General features: G+C 40.5%; 1 protein-coding gene across 1 annotated transcript in view; it reads left to right on the top strand.

The window, feature by feature from the left end:
• Nucleotides 1-16,979, top strand: part of LOC145414694 (periodic tryptophan protein 2 homolog) — a 632,863-nt gene that overhangs the window by 173,877 nt on the left and 442,007 nt on the right. The gene's annotated exons all lie outside the window — the stretch shown is intronic.

The following is a 16,979-nucleotide window of genomic DNA, read 5'->3' on the forward strand; positions in this document are numbered from 1 at the left end:
TCTGTCTTTCTTTCCTTCATTCTTTCCTCTTCCTTCTACTTACGAATGACTCTACAGTGAGTGACAAGCCAAATGGTTTCCTGTACACCAGGAAACCATTTACTGTGCTGGGTAGTAACCATATAACCAAATTTTGGCGCCTGGTGGTTTAGTGGGTAATTACGGCGCTCCAATCGAATTGAGCCAGTGAAGGTTTATATTCAAGGGGTGGTTGGGGTTTATTGTTCATGTAATGCCCCTCAGGGATGAGTGAGGCTAGTCACTCTCATCGTAAATGTCGGGACCGGCTGCCTGGCCCCGGGCTCCTACGCTCCTCGTAGGGCAACGTAGGATTGGATGATGGGTAGATGGATGGATAGTTGCAAAACAGCAAGAACTCCTTTTTGAATGCTACACACATATGACAACAGTAGGGACTGAAGAATGGCTTGGCAGAAACTCCTGCCAAACACACCGCCATGCATGGCCAGACAATGTTACGTTCTCACTGGCTGCAACCAACACACACACATATGGGCAAAACGCACTCACAGCCAGTTTTGGGCGAATGGTGAGTAGCTAGCATAAGGACAATGTACAGTCACCCCAAGAGTGATGTAAAATATTGGAAATGGGTAAAAGTACCAGGAGGCCATCACTGAATTGTTATTTGATGAGTAATGAATTAATCACAAAACAAGAGATGAGAAAGATTTGGGAGTGCTGGTCCAAGATAGTTTGTCACCTGAAAAACATATTAACAAGATAGTTAGAGAGACGTATAAACTCTTCACAAACATAAGAGTAGCATTTCATTATATGGATGAGGAGATGATGAAGAAATTGATAGTGGCCATGATCTGCCACAGGTTAGAATATGCAGCAGTAGTGTGGTCCCCACACAAAAAGAAAGATATAAACAAGATTCAGAGAATACAAAGAACAGCAACCAAAATGGTCCCCAATCTGGCAGATCTGTTGCACAGAGAGAGGCTGGAAGAGCTGGATTTAGCTTCTTTAGAAGAAAGGAGAAAGAGAGGCTACATGATTGCAGTGTTCAGGACCATGATGGGAGTAGATAAAATTGACAAAGATCTGTTTTTACGGGATAAGAGAGTAACAGGAGGACATGGAATGAAACTGATGAAGTCAAGCTGCTTGAAGGATATCAAGAACTATAGTTTTCCTTATAGATGTATAGACCTGTGGAATAGCCTGGACAAAGAGATCGTCCAGTCTAAAAACTTAAACGAGTTTAAAGCTAAATTTGACTTATTGAGAAACAGAGACTTGACCCCACCAGCGTAGCTCATTTTCTGTATATCACAATTAGGTAAATACAATTAGGTAAAATACACACACACACACACACTCTAGAAAAGAAGTTAAGAAAAGTTTGGGTAAACCATCTAGAAGAACACAATATGATAACAGAAGGGTAGTTCAGTTTGAGAAAGGGAAAATCATGAATTACTAATCTGTTAAGCTACTATGATAGAACTGCAGAAACAATACAGAAAAGAGAAGGATGGGTGGACAGTATCTATCTAGATTTCAAGAGAGCATTTGACAGAGTACTGCATGAAAGATTTTTATGGAAACTGCACCATCAAGGAGGAATCCAAGGCAACCTGTGCTGTTGGATGCAAGATTTTCTCAGGAAAAGGGAAATCAATCTATTTATCTATCGCCAGACGCCTCAATCCTGTATGGGGTGGCCACAAACAAATCGCCTCCAAGTCGCCCTGTCTCCCGCCATTTCACTGCCCTGCTCCCAATTCACACTCCCCTCTCTCATATACCTCTCCACCCCATCCCTCCATCTCATCCTTGGCCTCCCCCTCCCTCTTCCCTCCTCCACCTCACTCACATACACTCTCTTCGTCAGTCTTTCACCCTCCATCCTCTCCACATGGCCAAACCACCTCAGTGTGTTCCTCATAACACTTCCTATCACATCCACATCAGCACCACAACGCTTCTTTATATCCTCATTCGTCAGCCTGTCTCTCCATGTGACTCCACAGGCTCCTCTTAAATAACTCATTTCCACTGCTCTCACTCTTGACTTGTGTCCTTCCAACAACGTCCAGGCTTTACTTCCATACATTAGAGTTGGTATCACAATACTGTCATGTAGTAACTTTTTCACTTCCATGCTCACTTCCCTGTTTCTTATCACTGCTTTCAAATAACCAGCAACCTTTCTTCCTTGCTGTACCCTTTCAAGCACTTCACCCTCCAAACCTCCATCCTTACTCATCACACTCTCCAAGTACTTAAACGTACTCACATTTTCTAATTCCTCACCATCCAACCTCGCTGTACATTCACTGACTCCACCCCTCTCAGAGACCATCACTTTACTCTTCCCTACATTCACCTTTAGATTCCGTTTCTTACACACTCTCCCAAACTCATCCACCAAGCCTTGCAGCTCCCCTTCGTCTTCACTCAACAACACAGTATCATCTGCAAACAACAGTACAGGGAATTTCCAAACACTCTCCTCTCTCACCAGGGCCACTCCGACATCCACTACCCTACCTTGTACCTCTTTTATTACCCCATCCATGTACAGATTGAACAACCATGGAGACATGACACATCCCTGTTTCAACCCAACTTTCAAAGAGAAAAATTCACTTAGTTCACCATCCACACGCACTGCAGCCTTTGCACCATCGTACATACTCTTCACAGCATTCAACAACTTCCCATCTACTCCATATATTCTTAACACTTTCCACAGTCCTTGTCTATCCACCCTGTCATATGCTTTCTCCAAATCCATGAAAGCCGCATACAACTTCTTCCCCTTCTCTAGAAACTTTTCCGCTAAAGATCTAAGAATGAATACCTGATCTACACAACCTCTTCCCTTCCGAAAGCCTCCCTGTTCTTCTCCAACTAATTTCTCTGTTCTTTCTCTAACTCTATCAATAAGTATCCTACCATACACTTTTCTTATTATACTAAGAAGACAAATGCCCCTATGATTACCACACACTTCTTTTTCCCCTTTTCCTTTGTACAAGGGAATAATTATACCTGACTTCCAATCCTCGGGGACTCTACCTTCCTCCCAAGCCAATCAGCACATCTTCCACATCCATTCTACTATTATCTCTCCCCCATGCTTCAGCATTTCACCACACACTCCATCAATTCCTGGGGCTTTCCCCGATTTAATTTTCTTCATTGCCTCCACAACTTCTATCCTACTGATTTCTTCCTGTTTTCTCACCTCCCTCCTTCTCCCAGCCATTCCCCAGGCACTTATACTCGCATTACTTCCATCCTCTATGTTCAACAATTCCTTAGAGTGTTCTCTCCATCTGCTCACTTTTTCTCCCTTCTCCACTAGTAATCTACCATTTTTATCTTTCACTCCCCTGCTTACTTCACTTCCACCTTGTCTTACTCTTTTCACCTCTTTCCAGAATATTTTCTTACAGTCCCTCCACTTTACATTCAAAATCCTTCCAAATTCCTCATCCACTCTCTTCTTACTCCCTCTTACTAATCTTTTCACCTCTCACTTTCTTTCTACTTATATCTCTCTCTTCCGCCTCTGAACTTCCTCTACGCCCTTATTTCTCATCCATTCATTGTATCCTTTCTCCTTTTGTGCCACAGCCTGTCTCACCTCTTCAGTCCACCACGCTGTTCCTTGCACCCCCCTCCGTCTTCTCTTCCTTCCACACACCACATCACATGCTGCACATATTTCTTTTGTAAATATCCTACACACACGTTCCACGTCCCCCATCTTCTCCAATTCATACTTGCCCAATCGTTCCTCCACTTCTCTCTTATTCTCTGCCTTTTTCTCATCCTCTTGTAACCTTTCCACTCTCCTTGCAACTACTCCTTCCTCTCGTCTTTCCTTTCTTCTATTCCTCCATCTTACTTGAACTTTAATTCTGGCCACCACCAAGTAGTGGTCAGAAAGTCCGCTTCCCCAACCTCTATAAGCTCTTGCATCCATTACACATCTTCGCATCCTTTCATCCACACACACATAATCAATCATTGCCTTCCTTTCATTCAGTTTACCACCCACCCTTCTCATCACTCGCCATGTATACCTGTGGATCATTTTATGCCTGAAGAGGGTATTGGCTATCACCAACCCCCTCCCAGCACAAATGTCCACTAACGCACTCCCATTGTCATCTATCTCAGCAGGCACACCCCACTCACCAACTATTCCATCCACCTTCACATTCCCAACTTTACCATTCATATCACTGATCAAAAACACTCTCTCATTCCTTCCAAACTTTTCCATGCACACTTCTACATTTGTCCAGAACTCTTCTCTCACTCTTCTAGCACGGTCTTGCGTTGGCGTATGCACACACACAATCGCCCACATTTGTATTCCAACTTTCAACTTTACCCACACAATCCTTGACCCAACTGATCCATACTGTCTGATGCTCTTCTTCCATCTTTTACTCACAACTATACATGCTCCTTCCTTTGCCCTCCCATTCTCACCTACTCCTGCACATATACCCCATCCATACTCCCATTCTCTCACACTTTCTCCTCCCCATTTTGTTTCAGTTATTCCACATACATCCACTTTCGCACCCTCAAGCACCTGGACAATCTCTCTGTCTTTCACCTCATCATTCGCTCCCCTTACATTCTACGTTCCGATAACCATGTCCATTGTCAGGTCCTTGGTCCTCATCGTTTGGTCAGTCCTTGTCCGAGGCTTATTGTTCGTTTTCCGGGGAGGGGCACTAACCCTCCACCAACCCTTTTAGTCGCCTTTTACGACAAGCAGGGATACTGGGGGAGTATTCCTGAAAAAAAACCTACCCCCAGGGGAAATGACAACAGTATTAACGAGTAATTACTCATTATGGAGGGAGATGACAAGCGGAGTTCCACAGGGCTCAGTGCTCGCACCAATTACATTTTTAGTGTATATAAATGACATTGATAGTAACATTGGAAATGAAAGCTATCTAAATATATTTGCTGATGATGCAAAAATACAAAGGAGAATTGCTAACACAGATTCTTGCAGAGAGCTAGAAGAAGGATTAAACTTCATGAATGGAGCAATAAATGGCAAATGGAATTCAGTGTGGATAAGTGTCATGTAATTTAGTTTGGTAAAAGTAAAATAAAAGACCAGATTCTGATTATAAGTTAGGAAGTTCTACCCTATGCATATCAAAAAGGGAGATGGACCTAGGAGTGATTATCAATGACAGACTATCTCTGCCTGACCACATCAGTTAGAAGGTACAGAATATGTATACACTGCTTGCTAATATCAGAATAGCATCCACATGTATAAATGAAGACATGCTGAGAAAGATAACATCATTCACCAGACCAATGCAGGAGTATGGATAAGTAATCTGGAATCCTTATCACTAAAAACACATAGATGAGATTGAAAAAGTACAAAGGGCCACTACAAGATGGGTACCAAGCTTGAGGGATCAAACCTATGAAGAAAGACTAGAAAAATTGAGTCTACCAACACTGCACAAGAGAAGGAGAAGAGGAGACATGATTATGCTATATAAATGCTTCTCAGGGAAAGAGAAAATAAACATAAGTTAGTATATAACCTGTGGGGATACATCAACAAGAGGACACTTCAAATAACTACATAAAAAGAGGCAATAAAGATGTAAGGAAATTAAGTTTCCCAAATAGGGCAGTTGGTCAGCGGAATGCCTTACAGAATGAAATAGTGTGTGCCAAAAACTATTCATATATTTAAGGATATGTATGATAAAAGTGGTTTAATACACAGGCAGGACAAACTTGACTAAGTCCTGTTAAGATACAATTGGGTAAGAACAATAAGGTAGGTAAGAACACACACACACACACACACACACACACACACACACACACACACACACACGACCAATGAGAGTCAAGTTTACATCAGAAAGTGTAATAAATGAGATACTTAAAGTGACCTGGAAATTAAGCAAAGAGGTGGGGATGGAAAATATCATAATAAGAAAAGATCTGAATGAAGAAGAAAGAGAAGTTTTAAAATCATTAAAGGAAGAAGTAAAGGAAAAAAATGATAAGAGGACAGAGGAAGAATGTAATACTTTTTTTTGGAGAGTATTGGATATGAAAGTAAGGAAATGGTATTTAAGGAAATAGAAGTGAAGGAAACTAAGGGGGATGGTTGTGAAAGATCAGAAGTTGAGGAAGTGGTACGGACAGAGAGTAGGAGAGAAGAGGGTATTAATAATGTCAAAAATAATTTGAAGGTGATATATACTAATGTTGATGGTTTCATATCGACAAGGATCAAAATTAATGATTTCTTGAGAGAACATGAACCTGATGTCATGTGCTTTGTAGAGACCAAATTAAGAGAAGATATTGATGTTCATTTGGGAGATGGTAAATACAAACTGTGGAGAAAAGACAGAAAAGAAAAAAAGGGAGGAGGAGTGATGATAGCAGTGAAGAACAACATAAATGTAGATACTGTGGAAATGGGAGAAGGCAGGGCTGAAGTGATATATATGAAATTAGAAACTGGAGAGAATGTTAAGAGAGATATGGCGGTAATGTATGTTCCCCCAAAGACGAGAGCATGGAAGGATGACGAATACCATGAGATGTTGTCAGATATGGCTAGCTACTTGCAAAAAATAATTGAGAAAAGCAATAATATAATTTTGGTGGGTGACTTTAATTGTAAAGAGGTGAACTGGGAGGAATGGTACTCGGGAGGCGGCGAGGATTCGTGGGGCACTATGTTATTAAATATAATAATGAATAATGTGATGACGCAATGGGTCAAAGAAGAGACACGGTTTCGAGGTGAGGACACACCAGCAAGGTTAGATTTACTGTTCACCCAAGAACCCGATGTAATAGAATCATTGGAATATACTCTGTCCTTTGGGAAAAAGCGATCATGTGGTCATTGAGTTCCAGATGTTAATAGGAAACGTCGAGCCAAGAGACGAGCTTCATAGACAGGGAAGATACAACTTTGGGAAAGCAAATTTTACAGGATTGAGAAACTTTTTTGAAAATGCGGATTGGAGAAAATTCAGAGAAACAAGAGAGATACAGAGGAAGTGGGATATCTTTCTAGACCTCTATAATTTGGGAGTGGAAAAATTTGTACCAAGAGTAAGAGGGAAAGAAAACAGGAAAAAGGAGTGGTTTAATAGAAGGTGTATGATAGCAAAAAAGGAGAGAGATAAGGCGTGGAACAATTGGAGAAAGAGAGGTAACGACAGAACAAAGGAAGAATATAAAAGAACAAGAAATGAATACACAAGAATACGTAGAGAAGAAGAAAGTAATTTTGAAAAAGGTATAATTCACAAATGCAAGGATGAACCCAAACTGTTTTATAGATTTGTTAATGGCAAACTGAAACAAAAGGAAGGAATCACCAAACTGAAAGTAGAAGGAGAGGTCTTTAAGGATGCGGCAATGCAAGCAGAAATAATGAACAAACGTTTCCAGTCAGTTTTCACTAAAGAAAAGGAGCTTGTGGAAGGGGAGGGAGTGATTAGAAATGGTCCGGTGATGAAAGATATAAAAGTGGAGGTACAGGAAGTGTATAAATTACTGGAAACTCAAGATGTAAGGAAAGCCCCAGGACCTGATGGAATTTCTAATTGGGTACTGAAGGAATGCAGAGAACAACTGGCGGATAAAATTCACAGCTTAATTGTATGCTCACTGGAAGAGGGGAAAGTGCCAAAAGAATGGAAGAGGGCAAATGTGGTACCAATTTACAAGGGAGGAAACAGGGAAGAACCCCTGAATTATAGACCAGTGTCTCTAACCAGCATGGTCGCAAAATTGTGTGAGAGAATCCTGAAAGACAGATGGATAAAATATCTGGAAGAGAGGAATATTTTGGCTGAATGTCAGTTTGGATTCAGAAGTGGAAGGTCATGTGTTTCTAACTTGTTGAGCTTTTACTCAAGAGCGATTGATGTGGTACAGGAGAGAGATGGTTGGGTGGATTGTGTGTACTTAGACTTAGAGAAGGCCTTTGACAAGGTACCTCATAAGAGACTAATGTGGAAACTAGAATATATAGGAGGACTAAAGGGGAAACTTCTGGAATGGATGAGAGACTTTTTGAGAGACAGACAAATGAGGACAGTAATAAAGGAAAAGATGTCTGGATGGAGGGAAGTAACAAGTGGAGTCCCTCAAGGCTCAGTGTTGGCGCCAGTAATGTTCCTGATTTACGTAAATGATATGGTAGATGGAGTGAACAGTTATGCAAGTCTGTTTGCTGACGATGTAAAGATCTTGAGGAAGATAGAGGTTGAGGAGGATTGTAAAATACTGCAGGAGGATTTGGATAGGATACACAATTGGAGCCGGACGTGGGAAATGAAATTTAATGTAAAGAAATGTAAAATATTGGAAATGGGTAAAAGTAACAGGAGACCATCACTGAATTATTTGTTGGGTAATGAATTAATCACAAAAAGGAGAGAAGAGAAAGATTTGTTAGTGCTGGTCCAAGATAGTTTGTCACCAGAAAAGCACATTAACAAGATAGTTGGAGAGACTTATAAACTCTTGACTAACATAAGAGTAGCATTTCATTATATGGATGAGGAAATGATGAAAAAATTTATAGTGGCCATGATCCGCCCCGGGTTAGAATATGCAGCGGTAGTGTGGTCCCCACACGAAAAGAAAGATATAAACAAGATTGAGAGAATACAAAGAACAGCAACCAAGATGGTCCCTCCCCAATCTGACAGACCTGTCATACAGAGAGAGGTTGGAAAAACTGGATTTGCCTTCGTTAGAGGAAAGGAGAAAGAGAGGAGACATGATTGCGGTGTTCAGGACCATGGTGGGAGTAGATAAAATTGACAAAGAAGATCTGTTTGTATGGGATAAGAGAGCAACAAGAGGACACGGAATGAAATTTGAAAAAGTCAAGCTGCTTGAAGGATATCAAGAAATATAGCTTTCCTTACAGAAGTATAGACTTATGGAATAGCCTGGACAAAGAGATCGTCCAGTCTAAAAACTTAAACGAGTTTAAAGCTAAATTCGACTTATTGAGAAACAGCGAAGGAAACCCACGAGCATAGTACATTCCGTGTATATCACAATTAGGTATATTAGGTAAATACTTAAATATTTGGAACGACTTAGACAAAGAGGTGGTGCATGAGAAAAACATTCATGTGTGTAAAGGTAGACTTGATAAATGTGGATATGGAGACAGGATAACACGAGCATTGCTCAATTCCTGTATACTACAAATAGTTAAATACACACACACACACACACACACACTCAGAAGAGAAAGATTTGGAAGTTCTGGTCCAGGATAGTTTGTCACCTGAAAAACATATTAACAAGACGGTTAGAGAGACGTATAAACTTTTGACTAACATAAGAGTAGCATTTCATTACACAGATGAGGAGATGATGAAAAAATTAATAGTGGCCATGATCTGCCCCACGTTAGAATATGCAGCTGTAATTTGATCCCCGCACAAAAAGAAAGATATAAACAAGATTGAGAGAGTACAAAGAACAGCAACCAAGATGGTCTCCAGTCTGGCAGATCTGTCATACAGAGAGAGACTGGAAAAGCCGGATTTACCCTCCTCAGAGGAAAGGAGAGAGGGGGGCGACATGATTTCAGTGTTCAGGACCATGATGGGAGTAGATGAAATTGACTGAGAAGATCTGTTTGTATGGGATAAGAGAGTAACAAGAGGACATGGAATGAAACTGAAGAAGCCAAGCTGCTTGAAGGATATCAAGAAATATAGTTTTCCCTATAGATGCCTAGACTTGTGGAATAGCCTGGACAAAGAGATTGTCCAGTCTAAAAACTTAAACAAGTTTAAAGCAAAATGTGACTTATTGAAAAACAGAGACAGGACCCCATGAGCGTAGCTCATTTCCTGTATACAGCAGTTATGTAAATACCGTATACACATATGCACAAATGCTCATATGTAAGCCCACGCACACATGCATATGCACACACGTAAGCACACACCCACGCATCTGTGCGCGCACTCATGCATATGCACACACGTAAGCACACACCCACGCATCTGTGCGCGCGCACGCACACACACACACACACACACACACACACACACACACACACACACATATGCTCTCTCTCTCTCTCTCTCTCTCCTGTGTGTGTGTGTGTGTGTGTGTGTGTGTGTGTGTGTGTGTGTGTGTATATGTCAGACAATAGACAGAGAGAGAGGCAGAGACAGACAGAGACTGTGATAGAGAATGCAACAGCTAAAGAGTTAACATTATAGACAGTGACATTATGAGTGATTGACAGACAAACAAATGTATATGCAGAGAGAGAGAGAGAGAAAAAAAAAAGTGTATATGCAGAGAGAGAGAGAGAGCATGTGTGTGTGCTTGTGTGTGTGTTTGTATTTATGAGTATACTGTATGTGTTTGCATTTGTGTGTGTGTGTGTATGTGTGTGTCTGTGTTTATGTTTATGCATGTGTGTGAATGTGTGTGTATCCATGTGCATGTGTATATGTACAGTATATGTATTTGTGTGTGTGTGTGTATGTGTTTATGTTTGTTCTTACCTTACCTAATGAGTCAAGTTCGTACTGTCCTGCATATTTAACCATTTTTATCATTCAGATCCTTAAGTTTATGATTAGTTTTTGGCACACACTATTTCATTCTGTAGTGGATTCCACAGATCAGTTGCCGTATTTGGGAAACAGAATTTCCTTACATCTTTTTATGTAGTTTTTTGCAGTGTCGTCTTGCTGATGCTTACCTATTGGTTATATATTCATTTATGTCTATTTTGTCTTTCCCTGAGAAGCATTTATATAGCATAATCATGTCTCCTCTTTTCCTTCTTTCCTGTAGTGTTGGTAGACTCAATTTTTCTAGTCCTTCTACGTAGTTTTGACCCCTTAAGCTTGGTACCCATCTTGTAGTGGCCCTTTGTACCTTTTCAAACTTATCTATGTGTTTTTTTAGATGAAGTTTCCAGACTACTGATGCATACTCCAGGGTTGGTCTGATGAATGATGTTATTATCTTTCTCAGCATGTCCTCATTTATATATGTGAATGCTATTCTTATACTAGTAAGCAGTGTTTACATGTTGTGTACCTTCTCACTGATGAGGTCAGGCAGAGATCGTCTGTTATTGATAATCACTCCTAGGTCCTTCTCCCTTTTTGATATGCATAGGGTTGAACTTCCTAACTTGTAATCCCAATCAAGTCTCTTTTTACTTTTACCAAACTTAATTGCATGACACTTGTCCACGTTATATTCAGTTTACCATTTATTGCTCCATTCATGAAGTTTGTGTGTGTGTGTGTGTGTGTGTGTGTGTGTGTGTGTCTGTGCGTGTATTTACCTATTTGTAGTATACAGGAATTGAGCAATGCTCGTATTGTCCTGTCTCCATGTCCAGATTTATCAAGTCTACCTTTACACACATGAATGTTTTTCTCATGCACCACCTCTTTGTCTAAGTCATTCCAAATATTTAAGAATATACCTAATTGTGATATACACGGAATGTACTATGCTCGTGGGTTTCCGTCGCTGTTTCTCAATAAGTCGAATTTGACTTTGAACTCGTTTAAGTTTTTAGACTGGACGATCTCTTTGTCCAGGCTATTCCATAAGTCTGTACTTCTGTAAGGAAAGCTATATTTCTTGATATCCTTCAAGCAGCTTGACTTTTTCAATTTCATTCCGTGTCCTCTTGATGCTCTCTTATCCCATACAAACAGATCTTCTTTGTCAATTTATTTATTTATGTGTGTGTGTGTGTGTGTGTGTGTGTGTGTGTGTGTGTGTGTGTGTGTGTGTGTGTGTGTGTGTGTGTGTAATTACCTATTTGTATTTACCTATTTGTAGTATACAGGAATTGAGCAATGCTCGTGTTGTCCTGTCTCCATATCCACATTTATCTAGTCTACTTTTACACACATGAATGTTTTTCTCCTGCACCACCTCTTTGTCTAAGTCGTTCCAAATATCTATGTATGTACCTAATATACCTAATTGTGATATACACGAAATATGTTATGCTCGTGGGTTTCCGCCGCTGTTTCTCAGTAAGTCAAATTTAGCTTTAAACTCTTTTAATTTTTTAGACTCGACAATCTCTTTGTCCAGGCTATTCCATAAGTCTATACTTCTATAAGGAAAGCTGTATTTCTTGATATCCTTCAAGCAGCTTGACTTCTTCATTTTCATTCCGTGTCCTGTTGTTGCTCTCTTATCCCATACAAACAGGTCTTATCGGTCAATTTTATCTACTTCTATCATGGTCCTGAACACTGCAATCATGTTTCCCCTCTTTCTCCTTTCCTCTAAGGAAGGCAAATCCAGCTTTTCCAGCCTCTCTCCGTATGACAGATCTGCCAGACTGGGGACCATCTTGGTTGCTGTTCTTTGTATTCTCTCAATCTTGTTAATATCTTTCTTTTTGTGTGGGGACCACACTACCGCTGCATATTCTAACCTGGTGTGGATCATGGCCACTATCAATTTTTTCATCATCTCCTCATCCATATAATGAAATGCTACTCTTACGTTAGTCACGAGTTTATACGTCTCTATTACTATCTTGTTAATGTGTTTTTCAGGTGACAAACTATCTTGGACCAGCACTCCCAAATCTTTCTCTCCTCTATTTTTGTAATTAATTCATTACCCAACAAATAATTCAGTGATGGCGTTCTGGTACTTTTACCCATTTCCAATATTTTACATTTCTTTACATTCAGTTTCATTTCCCACATCCGGCTCCAATCATATATCCTATCCAGATCCTCCTGCAGTATTTTACAATCTTCCTCAACCTCTGCCTTTCTCAAAATCTTTACATCATCAGCAAACAGGCTTGCATAACTGTTCACTCCATGTACCATATCATTTACGTAAATCAGGAACATTACTGGCACCAACACCGAGCCTTGAGGGACTCCACTTGTTACTTTCCTCTGTCTAGACATCCTATCCTTTATTACTGTCCTCATTTGTCTGTCTCTCAAAAAGTCTCTCATCCATTCCAATAGTTTCCCCTTCAGTCCTCCTATATACTCTAGTTTCCACATTAGTCTCTTATGAGGTACCTTGTCGAAGGCCTTCTCTAAGTCTAAGTACACACAATCCACCCAACCTTTTCTTTCCTGTACCACATCAATTGCTCTTGAGTAAAAGCTCAGTAAGTTGGAAACACATGACCTTCCACTTCTAAATCCAAACTGACACTCAGCCAAAATATTCATCTCCTCCAGATATTTTATCCATCTGTCTTTCAGGATTCTCTCACACAATTTTGTGACCATACTGGTTAGAGACACTGGCTATAATTCAAGGGTTCTTCCCTGTGTATGTGTGTGTGTGTGTGTGTGTGTGTGTGTGTGTGTGTGTGTGTGAACAAGATAAACAGCAGACAGATGCATGAGGCCTGGGGTGGCCATTGTTTATGACATTGTTTTGGTCTCAACGATATAATGCATTACTGTTATTTCTTGCTGCAGCATGTTGATAGTTGTATATTTTTACATCCCCTAGTGTTTTATGTTTGTCTAATAGTAGTGTGACCAAGAGTTTTAAAATTAAGTCAGGCAATGATTATGCTCCACACTGATGAGTTGTGACCCACTCATCAAGCATAAGCATGCAGTAGGTGCAAATAATGACCAAAAATTTTCGCAATATTTTGTGCGGATCTTCCGGAATGTACGATGCATTCTGTCTTTCGGCATTTTCGGAATGCAATACACAACCGAGGGATTAAGAATAACAGGTTGGAGGGTAGGGGTATGCGGGAGGGTTGAGGGCTGGGTTGGAGGTGGGCGGAGCTTGTTTCATCCACTCCCCTCCCCTCTTACCTGAGCGGATATTAGTGCTCGTGAGTGTACTGTTCAATACTGTGTCGTATTTTATGCTTGATTTTAATTTTTTACCCAGGGGTAATATTATAGGAAAGTTTTTAGGATAAAGGGTCGAGAAGGATAGTAAAGCAGTGCTCAACTCAACACTGAATGTCTAGCCAGTGGGGGGGTAATATGCAATATCCAGCATTTTGCTTTAACTGGTGTAGGGCACGGCCTTATTACAGTGGATAATTGAGAGTTTATTTTACATATATATATATATATATATATATATATATATACACAGTATATGTATATGCAGAGACTTCACTTCATCGTGAAGATATGTATGCAAACAAACCACAGGAGAAATGAAAGGAGCGACAGTGAGTACTTTCGTATATTACATCTTCAGACATCACTCTGTCTGAAGATGTAATATACGAAAGTACTCACTGTCGCTCCTTTCATTTCTCCTGTGGTTTGTTTGCATATATATATATATATATATACAGTGCTGTTTGCATATATATATATATATATATATATATATATATTTATGTATATATATATACATTATATATATATTTATATATATATATATATATATATATATTTATGTATATATATATATATATATATATATATATATATATATATATATATATATATATATATACCATCTCATCTTATCTCATCAGACGTTTGAGTATCCACTGCAGGACCGGCCTATCCCAACCGAAGTGGGGACGATACAGCCAATGTATCTCTACCAAGTGGCTTAGGCTGTCTGGTAGAGGTTGTATGTAGGGTGAGAAGTGCTTGTAAGTGTAATTGTAGTGTTGTAGTGGCTTTGGATGTGTGTGTAGTCTGTGAACCAAGTGTAATCGGCCCACGCAAGCCAACTGGGTGCAAGCAAACTTTATTGTATGCGACACTGGTTCAACCACAACACCCCCTGTGTCCCCCAAAGCAGTACATGGCCAGAAGAACGTTCCCAAAGTTTATTACCCCGGCAGGGCGCGAACCCTCATTCTTCAGTGTACGAAAACGCACACTTTACCAGTGTACCACAGAGGCTCCATATATATATATATACAGTACAATCCCAGTTAACCGGGTGGCTTGGGGAATTTACCTTCCCGGTTACAGATTTTTCCCATATTTCTGATTTTCAAGTCAAATCTATACAAAGGCTGTCACAGCAGTAAATACAGTTCAGGTACTCACCAGTCACATTAGGGGTTACACTAAGATATTCCACCTGAAAAACTGCCTTGTAAACACACACCATGGTCATAACGGACGTGCGTGCAATGTCTAGCAATTTGCAGTACTGCAAATTGCACCAGTCCATTGTTTACCGAATTACTGTATTCATTATATGTGCTGTACTCATAAAAATTGAAAAATAAAATAAAGAAATAAAAGCTTGAACATTTATTAGTGAACTGATGATGTGTTAAGACTGCACTGTAGAATTATCACGACACCTGTGCCCCCACGTGAGTTTGTTTACGTTTCCGACTGTTCTTCTTCTTCCCCACGTGACCTCCATCACTCCACCCCTCACCCACAACTCAGCTGTTTTGCAGAAAGTAAAATAAATGATGTATGTATGAAATGCAGGCATATTATTTATTTATTTTTCTTCCAACAAAGTAAACTTTCATTCTTATTAACATTTATATTCAGCCATTAGTGTTTTATAATGTTCGCCTTTTTCAAGTCTGTTGCATATGTCCAGCTTCTGTTTCAAGGTAAGCACGATACGCTTATGCTTAGTTTGCACTTTAGGCATTTTGGAGTGTACAAATTACCGTCTATCAGTGGAACACAATAGCAAGAGAGCTTGTTTACTGTCTGGTGGCAAAACGCAGACTGGTGATTTTTGGAGGGTGTGGAGGATGACTGAATTCAAGTAGGGGAAAGAGGGGGAGAGGAGGGGTGGTTAAGAGGATTTGCTAGGGATTTACATTAGCCGGAAATGCTTTCACCTTGCTTTGTCTGACTTCCCCCAGCCTCGTGTGACACAATCAAACAGCGGTTTGGCGGTCCATTCAACTTGGTGCACAGTTATAACTTACTGACATTTTTACCAGACCTTGAATTTTCCCGTTGTTCTGAGTATTCCGTTTGTCTGGATACCGGATAGCTGGGATTGTACTGTATATATATATATACAGTAGGCTCGCCCAGTGCGCATCATCACAGTGCGCGAATCGCATTGTGCGCGAGTGACCAAAAATCATAACGAAAAACCTCGAATGCACGAGGTAGAGGCAAGAAGTGGCTTAGAAACGCCATTTTCCATCAGTACGCGACCCACCCCCCACACAACGCGCCAATAGTGACCTAGAGGCTCATGGGGAAGGTGCTCAAGAGGAGTCAACAATAAGATATCGCCAATAACAGCTTCAATAATAACATTTTCGGCAATAACAGTAAGTTAGAATGGATACCCAGTTTCTATAATAATGATGTTTATTTCGTGAATACCAAGTTGTTATACTGCCAATACGTCTGTAACAAGATGAGGAATGAAACAAACAAGCAAGAAGAGATGAAGGAAATTGCTGAAAATGTGAGCAGTAGCAAGGAGGAGAGGGAGGATCCTCCCCTCACCACCTCCCCTGACTCGCCCACCGCCGTCCTCCACTGCCCCACCTGACTCACCAGCCACCTCCCTCTCCACCTTCACAGCCCCACCTGACTCACCTGCTTCACCTGGCATACCTGCAACCCCCACCATAATGACTGTTGCTGCATTTTGGAAGAATTGTAATATTCAACAGGCCGTAAATTTCTTCGTCAAAGCCTGGAATAATACAACATTGGCAACCGTTAAACAAGCGTGGTGCGGCCGGGGTGGTGGCGGGGACACTGTAAGTGCGTTGCCGCGCCTCAGAACCACTGTTGTTTAAGTCCTTCAGGCCTGGTGTCTACTGTTGTTAAGATGACTACCCATATTTTTGTTATTGCAGCTATATCTGTAGTACAATGTCTGAAAATTTTGACCTTTTTTATGTCTCTAAGGGCCAAAAAATGTCCAGGTATGAGAGGGTACCGCCCATATGTAATTATTCCCATAAGATTATGTATTCCCAGTACGCGAGGTCTTGGACT

This window comes from Coenobita brevimanus, chromosome 100 (genome assembly GCF_032717465.1).
Source record: "Coenobita brevimanus isolate Jiangsu-jjx chromosome 100, ASM3271746v2, whole genome shotgun sequence".
NCBI lineage: Eukaryota > Metazoa > Arthropoda > Malacostraca > Decapoda > Coenobitidae > Coenobita > Coenobita brevimanus.